The following is a 20,033-nucleotide window of genomic DNA, read 5'->3' on the forward strand; positions in this document are numbered from 1 at the left end:
ATAATTGACAATAAGCAAATACCACAGGCGCTTTGGAGTGGGACAAACCTCATCAGATAAACTCCTGTTAGCTAAGTAATAGCAAATACTTATTAATGAGTATCCACGGGCATTCTGATGAAGCTGTTAATGTGCCATCACTTTTTCGACAGTCACAGAAAATAATCAGCTATTACCATGATCAAAAGAATTTCCCACATATCTTTTGTTATTCAGATGGGTTTTATGAGAAGAAAGAATTATTTTTTTCTCTTTATTGTCAAAGTGAAGTAAAGGGTTACAGTTTCCTATGTGAGGCAAGTACATTTGTTATCCAACTGTTACCTCCTCCTTCATTTTCCCCCGTCACCCCCCTCCCCATTTCTCTCTCCCCCCTTGAGTTGTACAGTTGGTTTATACCATTTGGTTTTTGTAAGTATCACTATTGCAATGGTTTGTCTTTTTATCCTTTGTCTCTCGATTTTGGTATTCCCTTTCCCTTCCCTAGTTCCAGCTACACGTATATTCAGTATCCAGGGTACTAAGATCAGTTACAGTGATAGCAGGGGTAAAACCATGGGAAGGGAATACAAGAGAAAAAAAAACAAAGCTACGGTTTCACATGGCATGTTGAAAATCACCACAACAATGATATACCACTTGTTTCCATAATTGGAGTTCATTTCACTTAGCATCATCTTATGTGTTCATATGGGCATAGCTATTGAGCTATTGTAATCTTCTGCTATGACTATCCTAGACATGTACTAATTATTCCCTATGAGGGAAACCAGAGAGCCCATGTTTCTTTGGATCTGGCTCACTCCACTTAGTATGATTTTTTCTAAGTCATAAGAAAGAATTATTAAAGATCACTTTGAAATTAATTTTGTGCTGTTGCTGGTGGCTAATGCATGTAATCTTAGCTTGCTTGGAAGGCTGAGTTGGGAGATCACAGTTCAAGGCCAGCCTGGGCATATATGCAAGATCTCCTCTTGAATAGTAAGCGAACATGATAGCACATGCCTATCACTGTACCTGTGTGGGAGGCTGAAGTGGGGAAGCCAGGGAAGAAAAGTTGTCCATAAGACTTCATCTCAATTGAACAAGCTCATCATGATGGTGTATGTGTCTGTCATCCAAGCCATGGTGAGAAGTTGGAATAGACTGTAGTGCAGATGAGCTCCTGGGAAGGAAGCAAGACTTTACCACAAAAATAACCAGTGCAAAAACAAGGATGGAGGTATAGCTCAGCAGTAGTGTATTGAAGCTCTAAGTTTAAATCTCAGTCCTGCTGAGGAAAATTTAAAATAAATATTTTATTAATAAAAATTCTCCATGTAAAAAAAATCTAATTCTCTTTTTAATCTACTACTTTCAATATAAAATTCTGATAGTTCTGATTATGGGCCTAGTAATTTGAAGGGACATTTGATTAAGAGTTGATTCCCATTATAGGCTTACTAAAACTATTCTGAACTACTCTGACCCATTTAATAGATTTCAACTATTTATTGAAATAGTTCATGAAATTTCACTAAAATTCACCATGTTTCACTTTAAAAAGTTTTGATCAAATACATTTTCTCAGTTCCTTATTTAAAATTTTTCTTATGAATCTAATAAATTGGCCTTTAAAAAAGAGTGATTCTTGAATACCATATCAACTGTTAGTTGAACACAATCTAAACTGTTTCAGCCTATTCTCATATCGAAAGGTCATCCAACTACATTGAAGTTATAAGATTGACCTGAAATGCCAATAAAATCAATTCCTTTAAACATAGGAAGGTAAAATACTAAAGAGGTACCACTTTCTAAATGGAAAAATATTTGTCAAGCAAACTCATTATCTGAATGTTCTATTTCTCATTCTCAATTCTGTGGGATTGTAAGATGATCACATGTGGAAAGAAGAAATACGCCCTCTCAACAACTTCAGGGGAGGAGGGCGGTCTTTCCCTCATGGCTGAGCCTGTGTGATGTCCAGCGTCATTGGTCAACATGGGAGGTCTGGAGCTGCTGATGCATAGAGAGACTTCTGATGACATGCCCCTACTGTCAGAGGAAGCACTTTATTATCCTTCCAATGCCTTGGGCCCCATAGTAGAAAAGGGGTTTCCCACCACTCATGTTCCAGTTTTGAGTCATGATATTACCTAATTTTTCCACCTACAGAAGTCTATAATCCTAGCATTGGAGTCACCTCCATGGTGGTGAACAAAGTCTGTTCCAGGGAGTTGACCCTCAGGCCACCCTGTTCCTTCTTGTCCTTGGCAAGAAATTTTCTTCTTGCCAACCATCAACTACTTCTAAGGTTCCAAGGGACAAGTCCTCAGCTACAGTAGAAGAGTGTTCAACGGAAAGAGATGCAGGCTGGAAAAGCACATTTGGTCGAGCTGCTCTGACTTTTTCCTTCAGGAGAGCTGGAAATGTGAGGGTGGGGGCTGGGTGGGTTATTTGCAGACTTGCCAGTAGGTCTTATGATTAAATTCCTGGCTATCCACTCAGCCTCACTCTGAGAAATATTTCCTTCCCCTGTTCCACCCTTTCTTTTTTCCATGTGATCCTGCCCAAGTTGGTACAGACACCTTGGGTGGCAAAATCCATTTGCTCTGTGAAACACACCCCCTCATCCTCTCCCACCAGCAAATGCTTCAGGTTTTCCAGGAGCCAATGAGCTCTAGGTAACCCCAGAGATACTCCAACCTTGGAAGATGGTCTCTGTTCTTAAGTACGTATATTCTCAGCCTTGCCATACTGTGTGTGTGTGTGTGTGTGTGTGTGTGTGTGTGTGTGTGTGTGCTCCTTTTTTTTCCCCTGACCTTTGTCATTTGTTTCCTTTATTTCTGTGTCTTCTCTCATCTCTCTTCATCACATTTTTCTTCTTCCCTTTTCATCTACTTTTTTGTACTGGTGGATTTGGGAATATACTTATCAATTAGGAGCATACTTAGCAATGTAATTTTAAGGAAAGTGGCTGGGAGATGAAGTGAGTATATAGTAGTGCCAATAAAAATAGTTAACCTTGTGAGTTGTTCCTACATGTCCTGAAGAATAACTTGTCTCTTAAGTGTCTTACACCATTTGTCTTGAAAACCATTGATTGATCTATTGATGGAGTCTTGTATTTTCTATGTGAAGAATGTTAGAAAAGTGATTTCCTCCAAGTCAGCATGTGTGACTGGACTCCATTTGAGATCCATAATCTCACCAAGCTACTGTGATGACTCAATGCCAATGACCTCTTCCACAGGATAGAGAGCTTCAATGCTATTTCTCTGAGATTTGTCTTAAACTTAGGGCCTCCATACCTCATCTTCACTTTGAGCTTCTGGAAAGACCAACCCACCAAGGAAAATTCAGAAATGGTTTCATTTTAAGAAAGAGAGTATTTAACTCTACCATTCAAGGAACTCTTCACTCATGCTTACTGTCATACTCTAGTAATTAAGTCCCTGTTCTAATACAGAACAGAAAGAAATCATCTGAATTGTGGACAGATGAGGTAAAAGCAGGTTCAAGTAGATAGGATGAAATTAAAGAAGTTTCTAAGAGGGGTGGGAAGTACATGTTCAATGTGGCTACAGTATCTGCCCTAAGGAATTAGTACTAATCACGTGTGTACCCCAAGTCTGGAATATGGTTTTATCCTGGTGCAATACCTCTCACGCGTGGCTATGTCACTTGCTTTGGTCAGGACACATTATCAGAAGTGACACAAGTAGAGGCATAGTAAGTACACTGAAGTTTTCCTTTGGAAACTGAGGCATATCATTCAAAATAAGGCCAGCCCAAATAAGCTGTCACAGAAAACACCAAGTGGAATTGGGATAAGCCATTCCACTGAGCCCTGCTCTAATTCCTGACCCAACAGAATCAGGAGCCTAAAGTCATTTGAAGTCACTTGGGTTTAGAATGGTCAGTTATGCAGGCACAGATAAAGAATGCATGCTCCTCAAGGATATGTGCCAAATAATTGCTCAGTGGGGTTCTTTTCATACTCATTTCTCAGTACCTATGGGCCAGCATCCGTCATCCTTCATGAGGTCACCTCTCCTGGAACATGAGGGCTCAGGAAATAAAAAACAGCATCAAGATGAACTTCTTCAATGGATCATGGTATCCAAGCAACTGCTTTCCAGCTTCTTGATAACAGCATACACATCATAACCCAAAGGTCATTTCCAGAGGTCCAAACTCACCAAGTATAATGGGAACTAGGTGAGAAAACTGCCTTCAGTTCCTCAGAGGAGCAGGAAAGGGGCCATTTTATTTTCTAGCCAGAGGATTCCCAGCAAGGGCTCTCACAAATCTTAAAGACAGGTAGGGGAGAAGAGAGAGGGGCAATCTGGTAGATGGAAGGATATAACTCAGAGATGCCCCAAAGGACAGTTTGACATCTTATGGGGAGCTAGACCTCTAGTGAGTTGGTAGACAGCATTTAGAAGGGATGAGACTTCATGGAAAGGACCAATGAGAGAACACTGACCAGTCAGCAAACAGATATGTGTGTCCAATGATCCCCCTACCTTTATCATCTTTGCTATTTGGTAACCGTCAGTACCTGGCACAGCAGGAAGAAGCAGTCATAACTGCAGTGATGTCAGGCAGGTCATTTCACCTTCGTCTCTGCTCCTTCTACTGAGCAGATTCGCCATGCCCTTCACAGAGAAAAGTGGGGCGTTCTGTTGTGTGTTATTTGTCCTTCTGGCCAAGGCTTGATTTCTCTTTTATCACACTAAAGGATTAAATGGGAAAGAAAATGGAGAGAAAACTATAGGTTGTCCTTTTCCTTCTTGGTGGTATACCCTAGGTCCTAGGGAAAGGCAAGATCTCTACCTCATAGTGAACCAGGTCTGGGGACAAGTCACCAGCCAGATAAGTTGTGGTTTGTCATCAGTGTGGGAGAGGAAGGGAGACAGGTGGAGCCAGGCCTGGGACAGGGAAGGAACACAAATATCCCAAGCAGCTGAGATAACAAGAACCCATTGAGGAGGAGAGCCATGTCAGAGGAAATGGGGCCAGCCAGGCCCTAAGTGGAAATTTTAGAGAGGGCAGCACAGTCCAAGTTCATAGGCGAAACCTTCCTGAAAGATGGAAGAAAGCAAGGAATGGGAAGGCCAAGTAAGGCTGGGAGCCCCCAAATCGAATGGAAATGCTTCTAAACGCATGGAGAAATAAATAATTCACCAAGTGGCAGCAGGTCATGAACCTGTGTCAGTAATGGTAGGAGAGAGAACAACAACAACTAAAAAAGAATAAAGAAAACAAGAAAAGAATGCAGGTGGGCAGGGCCAAGGGCCAAAGAGAGAAACTGGGGAACAGCACCTTGGTCTCAGGTTTCCCTCTGAAGACTGAACTTGTGAGATGAAGTCTTGACATTGTAGAAATATCAATTTAAAACATAATTGTGATTTATATTCTGCCTGGTGCTTCATGCTTTATAGCACATTTCATTTTATTTTTATAGTCACTCTGGGAAACCAGAAGGTCAGGTGTCATCAACCTCATTTACTGATGAGGGAATGAGTTCCTACAGTGATGGAAGGGACTCGCCAAGGGCACTGAGCAGACAGGGATGCAGAAAAGTGAAATCTTGAAGTGCTCACCAGAGCATCCTCAGTAGTGGTACCGAGGTCTGCCCATCAATTTACTGCTTTTTAAAATGATCATCATTTTTTTTCATACACTGAACTATATATATGCAAGATACCTTCCTTTGCCCCTATAAAATTTGCTTCATGAAAATGATTGTGCGATTTTGACATGAGTAACACACTAAAGAGTGCTGCAAACCATTTTGAGGGAGAGAGCGTGACACAGACATCATTGTAAGGAGGAGAAACACTTGAAAAAAATGTCTAAGGCAATTAAAATATAACAGTGAAAATAAAAGTTCAGTTATTATTTGAGCCCTCATCAACTTCCTCAAAGAAAGTCAACACATAATTGTGTGTTGTGGAAATTCTTTTCCATTCTATCCCCACTTCAAATGACCGCCTCCCTCAGGGTTGATGAGATGAGAACTGTGCTGACTTGGAATCACAGAGGTTTCTGCCTCATCCTTTTTGTGCCTGTACTGGAGTTTGTGCCTAGGGACTCAAGATCCCACGTGGCTTTTTCACTCAAGGCTCGAGTTCTACCAGTTGATCCACAGCTCCACTTCCGGTTCTCTATTGGTTAATTGGAGTCTCGTGGACTTGTCCACCTGGGCTGGCTTTGAATTGTGATCATCAGATCTCTGCCTCTTAAGTAATTAGGATTACAGGCGTGAGCCACCGTAGCCCCTGGGTTTGTTCTTAAGTGAAGCTGGGTTGCCGTTGCTTGGCCCTTCAGTCTGTCTATGGAACTGGATTTTCATCAGCAAATGAGCAGCAGTGTTGGGGGCTGTCGTCTCTGTCTCAACAAACTCAAGCAGAGCTGTGGTGATGGTGGTGGTGGTGGTACACCTAGCGCCTCCCAGAATGCTTTGCAGGAGAGGAAGTGGGAAATAAAGGCAGGTTGCTGAGCCCTTGGGAATCCAGAAAGGAGGTTACCGGCAAGAGGAGACAAAGGTCAGTATTCACACCCAACCTGAGACTGTTCCCTACAAAGCTCTTGACAACAAAGACTAAGTGACATTTGCCATGCCAACATGACTCACAGTACAAGGTCAGATGTGATTGTTTCCAAACTATGAACAATAAAGAACAACTGGAGAGAAGAGGTGGAGAGAGAAGGGTGTCAGAGGGATATGGGGAATGTCCACAGAGGAAGGGTGACTCCCACATGGTCTCTGAATTTGGTGGAGAAAAGCAGGAAGGAAATTCAGGGCAGAGATGGGAAAGAAGAACCCTGGGTGTGTGCAGGAAACCCTGGGAAAGCCTGCTGACAGCAGTCCTGGAAGGGGAGACATGCAACTAGAAAGCGCAGTTGGAGTATGGCCTGAGGAGGACCAGGAGGGGGCCCAGCTAACACTGAACCAGAACAACTATGCATGCATGTTCGTGCTCGAGCCATTTTCCCTCTCTGTGTGTCTCTTTTTTCCCCCAAGATCTCAGCTCTTTTATTTGTATATGAAAAAGGCTAAGGAAATCAACCCAATGATATGTGTTAAATTCTTACTGTAAACCAGGCCTTGCTTCACCAAGAACAAACTCATTCAAACCTTAAAACAACCATGTGAAGTAGGACCTGTGATGAGCCCTCACGTTACAGATAAGAACACTGAGGTACTCAGAGTGAAATGCTTTCTCCAAAGATACACAGCTCCTTGAATGAAGGAGCTAGGACATGCAATCCTACATTCTCGTTCTAAGGCTTGTGTTGCCCGCTACTCTATTCTACCTCTTCAACTCTCCTAAACCAGCCATGTATGCATCAAGTTTAAATGAGAAGGCATCTCTCTGGAGCAAAAATGAGACACATAAACCTTTTCCCCAAAACAATCAAACCTTGTCTTCCTCCTGCACCCTGGACTTATCTGAGACTCTTAGTGACCCAGGAGAAAACGTCATCTGGTTGAGTTCTCAGGTTGCTAGGCCTGCCTACGAAGAGAAAGTAGGGATATTTAGTGACTGTCACTCCCAACCATGCAGAATTTCTGTTTCAACAATGATTGCTTGTAAATTGCCTGGCAGCTGCCTGCATCATAATTGTGTACTCAAATGAGATGGATCTGAGAAATAACAAGAAGCTATTATTAATATGAGCAAAGGCAATAGTAATTAAAATAATGATTGAAGAGCCCTCCATGAAAGACAGGGGTCACAGAGCATGGAATTATAAAATACTGTGATCAGAGGGTAACATTGAGATCATCCATCCATTCATCATATGACTGATGAAATTGGATTCGATGAGACCAAGGTCCTCGTCTGGTCACTCAGCTGATAGCACTGTATTTCTGACCTGAACCCCTATTTCTTGAGTCTGTTCACTGGAAGCTGGGTCAGTTGATGAATACAATGCATCTTGATCAGTGTCACTCTTTCTTTCCATCATTCTCCCACCCATCCTCAAAGAGCCAACTCCATGGGCTGGGGATATAGCCTAGTGGCAAGAGTGCCTGCCTCGGATACATGAGGCCCTAGGTTCGATTCTCCAGCACCACATATACAGAAAACGGCCAGAAGCGGCGCTGTGGCTCAAGTGGCAGAGTGCTAGCCTTGAGCGGGAAGAAGCCAGGGACAGTGCTCAGGCCCTGAGTCCAAGGCCCAGGACTGGCCAAAAAAAAAAGAGCCAACTCCAATGTATTCCAATTGGGAGTCCAAAACAGGTCTCAAATCCTTGCCTTCATTCCCTGGAAAAGGAGCTCAAACACCAGAATCGCAGGGGCTTTGCAGCTCTCAGTCTTTAGGACCCCAGAATGCAGAAGGGCGATTTTGAGCACAAGTCTCAAGACAAAGATTCATTGCTTTGTGTCACACTCAAGCTTTCTCTACAAACCCAAAGACTGCATCCTTGATCCCATTAGTCTCTAAACAATCAAATGTCTGGTGCCTCCTTTCAGAAATGGTCTAACCAACATACTTGAAAGATAAATTCCACCCTCCTCAGGCTCAGAGACTCATCAGCTGTGGTTGTGCAGTTGCAGGTTGAATTGTCTTGCCTCACTCACTTGAGGGGCACCGGTTCCAGATGACAATCTCAAAGGTCCAAACCCTAATAAGCACATAATGTGTACTGAAATTTAACTCATTCCTTTCGAGGTTCCCTCAGTTGTTGTGTTTGTATTTTTGTGGCCCAGCTTTGTTACCAACAGTCTTGGCAAATGTTTGTTCCACTTACCACCTTATCTGTATCACTCTAATTGTATCTGTTTAAGGTAAAGGAGGAAAAGAAGGATCACAAGAGAAGCATGTGGAAACAAAGTGTCTGCTAGCAGCTGCTTGACCTTTGTATAAATATATCAGTGGGACAGGACTGTGAAGGTGTTAGCACTGTTCCACGAGATGAACATCCTGGTTCCCTGCTTCCTTGTGTCCAATAATCTGTATTTCCTTATACATCTGCTTCCTCCTATTCATGGCTTCTACAGCCATGGATTCAACCAACTATATATTTAAATGTGTGTGTGTACACACACACTGACCACACACACACACACACACACATACACACACACACACACACACGCACAATGAATCAGGTGGCTCATGCATGTATTCCTATCTACTCAGGAGGCGATCTAATAGAAAAGCCCATGAGATTTTTATCCTCAATTTACCACCAAGAAGCTAGATGTAGAGCTGTGGCTCAAGAGGTAGAATGCCAGCTTTGAGTACAAAAGCTAAAGGATATTGCCTATAACCTGAGTTCAACTCCCAGTACCAACATACACAAAAAATGTATCTGATGGAAGGGGTCACACTGATCAAGATGCACTGTATTCATAAAGTGACACATTCTGTTGTCCTAGTCTTATCCCAAAGGAGATCGAGGACCCAGCTCCCATATTCCTTCATTCCAAGCTCTGAATGGCTTCCCCAGATGAGACCTCATCTTCCTTCATTAGTCATAGACGCCTCAAACATCCTCATCAGCACAGTGACCCCTATCTTCCAAACTTTGTCATTTCCAGCCAGCTCTCATGTAAAGCAGCCCACACAGCCCTAGCTTGAAAGATTAAGCATCCAAATCCCATGGAATCCAGAACCGCCTCCCTAGATTCATTAAAGGTTATTTCCCAAGGAATGCACCAAGTGTCCTGGCATTGAAACTCAATCTATTCTGTCCAAGAAAGACTTTGCTCTCTGGAGGTGTCCGTCTCTCTATCCAGCAGAATCTCCTAGACACAGCCCTGTCCCTGTCCCATCTTTGCTCTCCAGTCCTCTTTTTGCCCTGAACACAACACGATCTAGACTTCATTGGAAAAGTCCTTCAAGTCATTTTCTTCACAAAGGAGAAAAAGGTACAGGGGACTAGTGAGCAGGGGTTATTTAGCCAAAACACTTTTAGGAAAAATCCAACAAGCACTCATCTATAGGACTCCTAAATCTGGAAGGAATGAGGGGAGAGGGCTTTTGACACAGGTCATGACTTCGCAATGATCACCAGCTGGCCTCCCCTTCCTGAAGATTCTGTAAGGAAAGAGGATTCAGTATTTTTCCTTTGTCCTACGTCATGGGCTTTCACAAGGCAGGAAATGGTTTCTCAATTCCTCTTGTACCAACAAGCTACATCTGATTCATATCTAATTTTCATAATGTCCCTTCATCTTCCCCTTCTAGATGAATGTCTTCATCAGCCTCACCCTCAGACTCCCATAGTGAACAGGTAAGTCCTCATGGGGAAATAGACAAAGGAGTCCAAATTGGAAGGGACTCCATCACTTGTACTTGAAAGTCTATGTGTTTTGTATGGGAAAACTCCATATAGTTAAGGGGTAAATGCAGGTTGCTATTAAAAATATAAAAACAAAAAATAAAGAGCACAGGAGAAGAAAATGATCAAATAGAGCCCAGTTGAAGACAGCCTGGAAGGAAAGCTGAGGCTGTTGGTTTCCTTGGTCTGGTGTCTACATGGTCCTTAATTCTGAAGAACAGTCAAGCCATTGCTGCCCAGACCTTCCTTGCTGAGGCTCTCAGACGTGCTTCCCTTTGGTTGGCCCCTAGAACATGGGTTTGTGTGAAACTACATAGGTTCCAGGATCTGATAGTCCATAGGTAAGCAGCTCATTCTCAAGCTCTCCTCTTGAGATTATACCTTTCTCCTTTCCAAGAAAGTAGACTTCTGAGTCACTGCACTGTGGGCTGTGGGCTTGAGGAAAGAGGGGGACAAAATCAGAAGGGGCAGAGCTACCCCAGACTGAATAGCAGGAAAGTAAACACACACACACACACACACACACACACACACACACACGCACCTCACATGCTACATACCACACACAGGTCATGTTCCACACACATGCACTTTCCACCTACATAGTGTCCACCACCCACACAACAAAGACCTTACCTCATGCATCCCACCCACCCCACACATTCATTCCATTCCCTATAAACATATATACCTTATACACATGCACCCTGCATCACACATACCCAATACACACATTACAAACCCAATGTACACAGCATAGCATATGCACTCACCCACACATGGTGTGCATACAACACACCACACACACACGTATCTCACCTGCCACATGCACAGCACATAGGTATGCACATCATCCCCATAGGCACAGCACATGCATTACACACATATCCACATACATAGTTCTACCATGTTGTGCCTATATACACTCATGCACACAGCACACAAGGTAACTCACGGATGAGGGTGAGTATGGAGGAGGGAGACAGCCCTGACAAACGGAAGGAAAGGTGAGAGCAACGAAGAGAGGAGCGCTGCAAGTTCACATCCCAATGTCTTTGAAAGCACAGCTGGAGGCACGGCACCGCTGAGGGTCAAAGGGAAGGCTGGCTTGCAGTCTCTGCTCTCTATCCACTTTCCACCTTCCAGGCCCAGCTCCTGCCACATACCTTCCCACTGCAGAAATCACTTGCTCTCCCCTCGCCCCCCTGAGCAGAGGTCCAACAAGAGGAATATCCAGGGCATAGGAGGGGTCTATCCCCAAGTGTTCCTGGACAGCAGCAGACATGAGCCGCATGATGCTGATACCTGTCATCTCTAACAGGCACGGAACTACAGAGAGGTTGTAGAACCTCTCCAGTGTAGAAATAGGGGTCCTCTGACCTCATCACTCTGCCCTAGGTTGTGGAGGGAGAAGAGACAACTTTCATCGACATGTAGCCTCATCCTATAATATGAACTCACTTAGCGGCAAAAAAATGTGTCTGAGTATGACCCTATACATAGGTATCAACCCCGCATGTACCCTCTAACTCTTTAGGTACCTTTAACAGGTGAGAAAAAATTAAGCAGCATGATCTGGTTTAAAGATTTTTTTCAGGAAAACAATAGATAAATAAAAACTATTAGGTGAGTAGCAAGGTAGAAATAAGGCACAAAGAAACAGAGGGGGGCAGTCTGCTGAGAGCCCACACTGACCTTTCTGGGACTCCTGTGACAATTAGAACACCTTTCTTCCTTCCATTGAGCAGAATCTTCCTGTAGCAAGTTTCGAACCTCTAAAGTTGGTGTCTCCCCTTGAGTGACAGCACACAGACCTTATCTCCCATCTAAACACTTCCTCAGACATTCGAGGCCATCTAAAGCCCCATTCCTCCTCTCCATCTTCCTGGCTCCCTTGGGTAGTCTATAGTGTGCCCAATATCAAACTCTCACTTGCCTGCCTCCTCCATCTGTCTGTGGTTCACATTTATGTCTGGCTAGAAGTCTCCCTTCTTACTGTCAGGTTCCACAGTTCAGTTTATGGCAGTTTCTTCCTTCTTAGTACTTGGGCTATAGCAAAGCCCACATTGCACATGGTCAAGATCAATCACACTTGTGACCCTGCCAACAGGGTCACATGCTCCTGTGGAAAAGAGCATGAAACAATTTTCAGGAGGAGGACTGTGTTCTAAATTATACAGGAGGCGTTGAGTCTGGACAGTTTTCATCAGGAGCTATGGCCTAGAGGTAGCAGGCCATACACAGTCATTTAAACTGAAAGAGGAATGTGTTAGGGTGGGCCCAGAAACTGGTCAGGCCAAAGCAGGAGCATGAGGGAATGGCCCTGGCCAGAAATGAAGAAGCAGAAGCTGGAGCCTGGGAGAAGAGACAGGTAGGCAGCACACAGCATAGCAAATCCTTGTGGCCAGAAGCAACAGGTCTACCCTGACTCAATAAATCCAGAGGTTCTACAATTGCAGAGATGGAGGTGCCGCCTGGACCAGCTGATTCCAGATGGCTCTATGGACATCTGTAGGTTTTACTTTGCTTTTTAACTCTACTGGTGATTTCATATGCACTTGGGACTGAGTATATGCAGTTATAGTGTCAGATGTGGGATATATAATGAAAGCTGGGTAGAGCCAATAAAAGTGACCCCTGACCGTACAGAGTCTGAAAGAGGAGACAAACATTAAACACAAAACAATCACCACACACTGCGATTTACACTTCAAAGGACAATAATGGAGTAGAGGCTGTGCATGTCACACAACATGGCTCATCTCCCCAATTCTGAGAGAAGATCCCTGGTTACAGACACCATTAGAATTCCATGTCATGAAATCAACTGCATGAAGTGTCAGTAATTCCATCTGTGAGGCACCAACACAAATAACACAAAATATAATCCGGATTTAATTTTTTTTTCCAGAATAACATTCTGAGCGCTATCTCTGCCCACTCTGTATTTTACACGATCAGTGTCTAAGGAGGTCAGTGCCTTCCAAATAAGAAAGAATAGTTTGATTCATAACATAGAAAAGACAAGAGGGGGGGGGGGCTGAGGCAGAAAGTACGCTAGGATTGCCTTGTCTGGGGAAGGGGGTAGAGGAGGAAAAGTACAGGTGGGAAAGGATCCTAAACAGCCACTGGGTTTTCTCACACTTAATGTTGGCTTCCTCAAGAGCTATGCAGCCATGGGGAAAATAGGTTATCATAACTGTTCAACTGGGCACTGATGGCTCTATGCCTGTAATACCAGCTGTGGAGGAGGCTGAGATCTGAGGATGGAAGTTCAAAGCCAGCCTAGGCAGAAAAATCTGTGAGGCTTTTATGTCCAATTAACCAGCAAAAGGTGGGAAATGGAGCTGTGGCTCAAGGCTCGGGTGAGTATAAATGCTAAGGGACAGAGCCCAGGCTCTAAATCCAAGTCTCAGTACCAGGCTTGCACATGCACGTACACACGCACACACACACACGCACACACACACACACACACACACACACACATCAAAGGAACAGAATGGTGATGAATGCCTAGAAGTCTCACTAAGGCACCTCACCTGATGATGATGCAATGGAACTTTAAAACAGATTTTGAGAAATCATCTATCCAAGGTACTTAATTGCTTTGAATTAAAATTGTTCTCATTTAGGAAACAGATGCTCCAAACTCCCACAGAGGAATTGTGTGAAGCTGCGAGGCACCTTTGTTGGGTGTCCGGCATTGTGCCAAGCCTCTTCTGACTCTCATTAGGAAGGATCCCGCCACTGGCCAAGCATCCATTGTGGTTGGGTTACCATGTTGCCAATTTTATAAATGTTGTGGTTTCATTCCTTCCCCCAAGCTTCTAGCTTGGGTGGGCTAGGTATTTTTCTCTCATTTTGGAGAGGATAAGCTGAAGCCAGGGGAACTTTGCTAAGACCAAAAGCTGAAATTTAAATGCAAGGTTATACATTCCCAATTTGAGAATGAACTAGAGGGAGTGGAAAGCATGAAGATATGAGAGAGGGAAAGAGAGAGAGAGAGAGAGAGAGAGGAGAAAAGAAAAGGAGGAGGGAAGGAAGGAAGGAAGGAAGGAAGGAAGGAAGGAAGGAAGGAAGGAAGGAAGGAAGGAAGGAAGGAAGGAAGGAAGGGGAAAACAAGGAGAAGAAGGAGGAGGAGGAGAAAGGGGGAGAAAAGTTGTTAGGGAGAAAAATGAAAGCATAAGATAATGGAGAAGAGAAAGAGAAATTTGTTGCAGGAGAAAAAATATTAGGGGAGAGGCAGAAGGTTCTGGAAAGAGTAAAGGAGGGAGGGGCAGACTAGGTAGTGGGCAAAGTCTGCAGTTTTCCCTGCCTCTACCTTCAGTGGCAGGATCCCTTTCCTGGTTCCTCTGCTTTCAGAGTGCAGGGTGTTCCTCTCTGTTTCCTGAAGCCTCACGGTAGACCCTCTTTGTTTTCTTTCCCAGCCTCTCCCAGGTCCAGAGGTTTGAAAGAACCTTGCAGTCAGGATACCTCTGGTCAGCCAAGACAATAGTTTAATTGCCATTTAAGAGAAACAGTGTGACTGACCTTTAACATGTGTTGGCTACACAGCATCCAAAAGTAGAGACTTTTTTTCATGAATGGGTAATTTTTCTCATTGGCAACTACTCCCTAAAGATGCATAGGCAGGTGGACCTCACCCACAGGTTAGGGGGCAGAACGAGATATCTGCAGATTGGTTTCCTGCAGTGCCTGCTCCCCACGCAAACAGGCAATTCCCTAAGGCTCAGTGACCTTCAGGAAGTCTTCCTTCCCAGAACAGGAAGGGGCAGACACTCCTACGTGATTAGCTGCTACTCTCTGGACCTGTTCTTGGAGGCAGATCTGCCCTCCATGGGGTGGATCATGAGAATGACCAGCCTCATAAGGATTATTTTGGCACTGCCATCATTAGAATTGATTATTGTTTTAAAATCTTGTACTGACACTTTCTTCCACTGCTCATATTCAAGGAAGAACTATCTGCAGGCCCCACCTTGGTGAGCCACTTATCAGAGTCAATCAGTCCAACAATCGGGCCAGGCTACCATAGTGTCCATTTCTGAGATGATTCTCCACAGGTAATGTCACATGACCTGCATTCTGGCCAGTCAGGCCTCCACTCAAATGTTGCCTCCCCTAAGGGATTCTTTCAAGTGACCTTCCCAAGGTAACATCCACTCGTTTCCTTCCCTGAGCTCCGTGTCATTGTTTATTTTCTTCATGAACTGGCCCTGATTGGAGGAATGTCCGTGTTTGTGACACAGGTTGTGGTAGTTATTGATGATGTCTTCCCTCCAAGCTTTCTTGGTCTTTACCATAACCTTGTGCCTGAAATAATCTACCTCTGAGTAGACTTTTGATAAATGTGCCCGTGGTAGATGGAGTACAGCTCAGTGGCAGAATACTTGCAGGAAGATAAAATAAAAACAAAACAAACAACAGGTAAAACAGTAATAACAACAACAGAGAATGGCAATGGGTGGAGGAATCGTCCAAATGTCCACATCAGAAGACGGGGTTCCCTGAAGGCCCTGTTTCTCTCCCTCCCTTACCTGTACCACTAAGAGATTCTTCTCTTTTTCTTTCTCCCCTTCATGACAGTGGAAAGTGATAGGCTCTCTCAGCCCTCACCCTTGAAGATAATTTCTACTCTACCACTCTGGCTATGTGCTTTTCTTAAATCATGTAGCCATAAATGCAAGGATGACCACGGATGATTCTGAAGATTAAGCAACATAGTATGAGTGATCTTGGCACATATTACCCAATCTGTTTTAGTATTAATTTATTTGTCTTCTCTGTTACTCTCCTCTCCTCTTTTCTTTCCTTATAACTTGTTTTCCTGCCTTCCTCTATAGAGGCCTCTATAGAGCCAATATATCGGCTCCCCATTCATAAGGCTTCTAACTGAACCAGCAGCCAGGTCTACTGGCTTGAGTTGAACTGAATTAGATGGGCATGAATGCAAGGGAAATGGTCTCTTCTAAAAGGAAGACAGAGTTAGGCAGAATGACCTGAAAAGTGCCAACAACTCTGAGATGTAAGAAGATGGTAAGAAGTGCTAGGGATGAATCAGCAGCCATGATTATTTGGGGGTACAATTCAGCCATGATGTTTTTGGGGTGCTACTCTGCTTATTCTGGATATCTCAGCTAAGCATATAGACCTACTGCATCAGGTTTGAGCTGGAAGAAAGAGACCTCACTTTGCAATGGTGAGAATGATTTCCTCGTGCTCTGCTAGATACAACACTGGGGCCTAGGGAGAGTCTATTCAACTCCCAGATCTCAGTTTACCCTCTGACAAGGAAAGGGAGACTAGAGGTCCTGAAGGCATCTATCTTCTAACTCTCACATCTCATGCCTAAACCAAACCAAATAGTTTTCTGCAGCCATTTTTAAATAAGAAATGAAACCAGAGAAGAATGGACTCTTAGAAATGCATCAGTGCTAAGACTTTTTGTGTACAATAATCTTAAGTTTCCTTTTACGTTCTGACTGTCCATTGTAATTGCTACAGCTACCTAGATTTCTTCCCTCCTCAGCTGAAGAGTCCCCTTCCCACTGGAGGAGGCTCTTCTCAGTCTGACAAGGGCTCAACGTGCCTCTAGATGGACTGGCCTCTCTTTTGCATCAGAAGCCATGGCAACTATCTCCAGGCCAAAAACCACTTGCTAATGAATACATTTTACAGGGTGAATGAAGCTTTGGCAATACCACCAACTTGGGGAAGCTCCCAAAGCCACAGACTTTGCTCAATGCCCAGAGGCTAGGTCCTGCCTGGAGGCAATTAGTGCCAGCTTCTCTGTGCCAGCATCTCTTCTTATTAGAACCCAGAAATGTGTCACCTGCCAGTGCCCCTTGCCACCCCCAGCTGTCACTTTCTCTTTCACCTGCTCGCAGCTCCAAGGAAGTACAGCCACAGACACCAGGCATCCAGTCTATTTTTCCTTCTCTCCTTTTCTGGGCAGAATGATCACTCAATTTTGGAAAAATCCTACTAAGAAAGAGGTGGATGATTCTGTGTTTCCATCAGGCCTGTCTCGGTGACAATGAATCGAGCCATTGAGAGGCTGAAACCCTTTTGGCTTAGAGGCCATCTTTGTGGGGCATCATCTGTATTTGGGTCACTGACCCTGGCCTTAGAGGAGAAGATGGGGGATTAGTGGTGCTAGTACCTGAGTCCTTTCCCCTCATCTGTCTCTACTGGAGATGCTTGGAGCCTTTATAATGGACAGTCTGCCTAATGAATGTCATGCCTGCCACTGTCAATGACTAACCAGCCTACCTCGCTTGCCCTTAGGCAGGACCCATGTTCTGCCTACCTCTGCCAGCTTGGCCCATCAGCACAGGTTCCAGACTTCCTATGAGGAGCTAATGACCTGGAGAGCTGAGGAAGACATAAGAAAGAAAGACCCTAGTGATGGTTGCTCTGTCGTTATTCCTTTTCCTAGGGTGGTACTTGCTATTTTAGCCTCCTGGTGGTTGATGGTGAGGCTGACCTGGTTCTTGCTTGACTCAGCTTCCTAAATAAGAAAGCAGATCACAGCATTCACCTTCCTACTCTTTCATGGACAGAGAAATCGCTTTCTCCCCCCCTCCCCGCCCCTCCTTCCTCTGTTCTAACCACCACAATTTCGGTTATCAGTGGTCTATTTATTCTCAGAAACCCAACCAAAACTCCACTTGCTCCATGAACCAGCTAGCTCCCTTTAGTTCCCTGCAGTCTCCTTTCTTTCCTATTCCCTCCTGCCATTCTTCAGAGGAATACGTTACTGTAGTTACCATCTAACCCTTGAAATGTTGATCACTTTGTCTGCTACCAAAATAATAATAATAATAATTCTAGCTCTGTGTGGCTTCACATCCCCTGCAAAGCCTAGAACAGGGCTGGCCACACAGAAAGATCTCCTTAAAGCATTCTTGGTTATAGCAAGACACAAAAATTGGCCTATTTATCATTTCAGTTCTTCAGGTAAAATAACAAATTGACTTTCTGGTCCAAGTGAAGCAAATACAAGCTGGTCAAGACAGCTGAATCAATGTTAGGTGAGTAATAACTCAGAGTTATATGATGCCAAGTGTCAAGTGGGAAAATCTTAGACAAGCCAGATAGACACTGTGAAGACCTTGATCACAATGGTGTCCCTAAAGGGTGATGCTGGAACTGGTACACAATAAAAGTTCAATCTCATTCCTCATTTTGGGAAGAGTGGCCTCATATGAAATAGACTTAGACAGGTATTATTTAAGATTGCCTCCAATTTTGCCATGTTTTTCTTTGAGTCTTACTTTTTACATTCATGTAAAAGGAAAGGCCAGAGAAGGATTTTCTTAGAAATAAGGTGCTTACTACGAAGGGAAAAACAAGAGATGAAGTGTCATTAAATCAATTTCAAACACAGCCAGGTGGGAGAAGCGTGGGAGGAAGGTGGTAGAGAGAAGAGTACATTGTTCAATCCTGAGCAGAATGACAGAAAGGTTACAATGCCTAGAACTGACCCACACATCCAACATCCCTACTATTGAGATTTTATTTTACTAATACTAGAACAGACTGACTTCTGGGGAAAGCTGACCAGGCTGGAGGCAGGGAGGGCAATGGAATGAGTTGGCATAGCTGCATATTTGGTCTTAACAGGCTGCATCTGTGGGTAAGCACCTGCAGGCGTGCACAGGCTGAGCGGGGATGTCCCGCATTCATCTTTGGTGCTCACGAGTCAACAACCAGAAGAGGCTTCCGGAGCCATTGGTGGCCCTAACCCTCCTTCGTCTTGGAGTACACTTTTGAGATGCAGAAGCATGCAGTTCAATAGCACTTCAGACCTGTATTGAATCGGAATGGTAAGCTGGGTTTTGTCATTATCTCTTCTTCTCTTTGAGCTTCAAGACCCTGAAACTCAGTAATCTGAAGAGTTGGATTTGAACTTCAATAGTCTCAACCATGTCTTGGCTTTCCCAGGGAGGATACTGTGTGTACAGCTCAGAACTTCAGAGTAGAGGCAAACAGAGACAATGCTGACCACTCTATTACGACCTCCTTCACCTCTGCTTAGTCAAGTGGATCATTAAACTTATTTCCTGGCAGTCTTTCCCCTTATTTTAGCACTTATAGTTCTAAGGAGTGGATGAGTCCTTCCTGCAGTGGTGCCATTGACACAGAGTTCTGTGACTTGTGACAATCTTTTTTCACATAAAAGCTCACAGGAATCCAAGCAGGCAAAGGGCCCCAGGTATACAAGCAGAGCATTGCAAGGCCAGATGGGCCTCCTGGGGAATACTGATGAGAGAGAAGGTGTGCCACCAGAAGCACACAGCAGCTGCTGTTAAATAACTTTTCTCCTTATAGGTCTGGGTTTTCTAGATGAGAATTTCCATGCATGGCTTAGCTTCTTGTCCAGAATGTCTACGACACTTTAAAGAAGTGGTAGAAAGGACTGAAATGATTGAGGTTCAAATCAACCTCCCTACCTATATGCATCTGTAAACCCTAGCTTAGACACCAAAGCATACTGCGGCTCTAGCCCGAAGCAATTCTGTAGAAAGCATAATAAATGATCTCTTCACTTAAGAAAATATCAGAAACAGAAGGTATGGCCTTGCCTTGGTGGCAAAAAAAAAGGTACCATCTCCTTCACAGCAATGTTATCTGACTTAGATCAAAGACTCAATGACCAAGGAGACATTTTTCCCAGGAAAAGGAACAACTCTTGCTTTTATAAGTTGACTATGTTCTGTTTATATTGCGCTCAGATAGTG

Source organism: Perognathus longimembris, chromosome 4 (genome assembly GCF_023159225.1).
Source record: "Perognathus longimembris pacificus isolate PPM17 chromosome 4, ASM2315922v1, whole genome shotgun sequence".
Classification (NCBI taxonomy): Eukaryota; Metazoa; Chordata; class Mammalia; order Rodentia; family Heteromyidae; genus Perognathus; species Perognathus longimembris.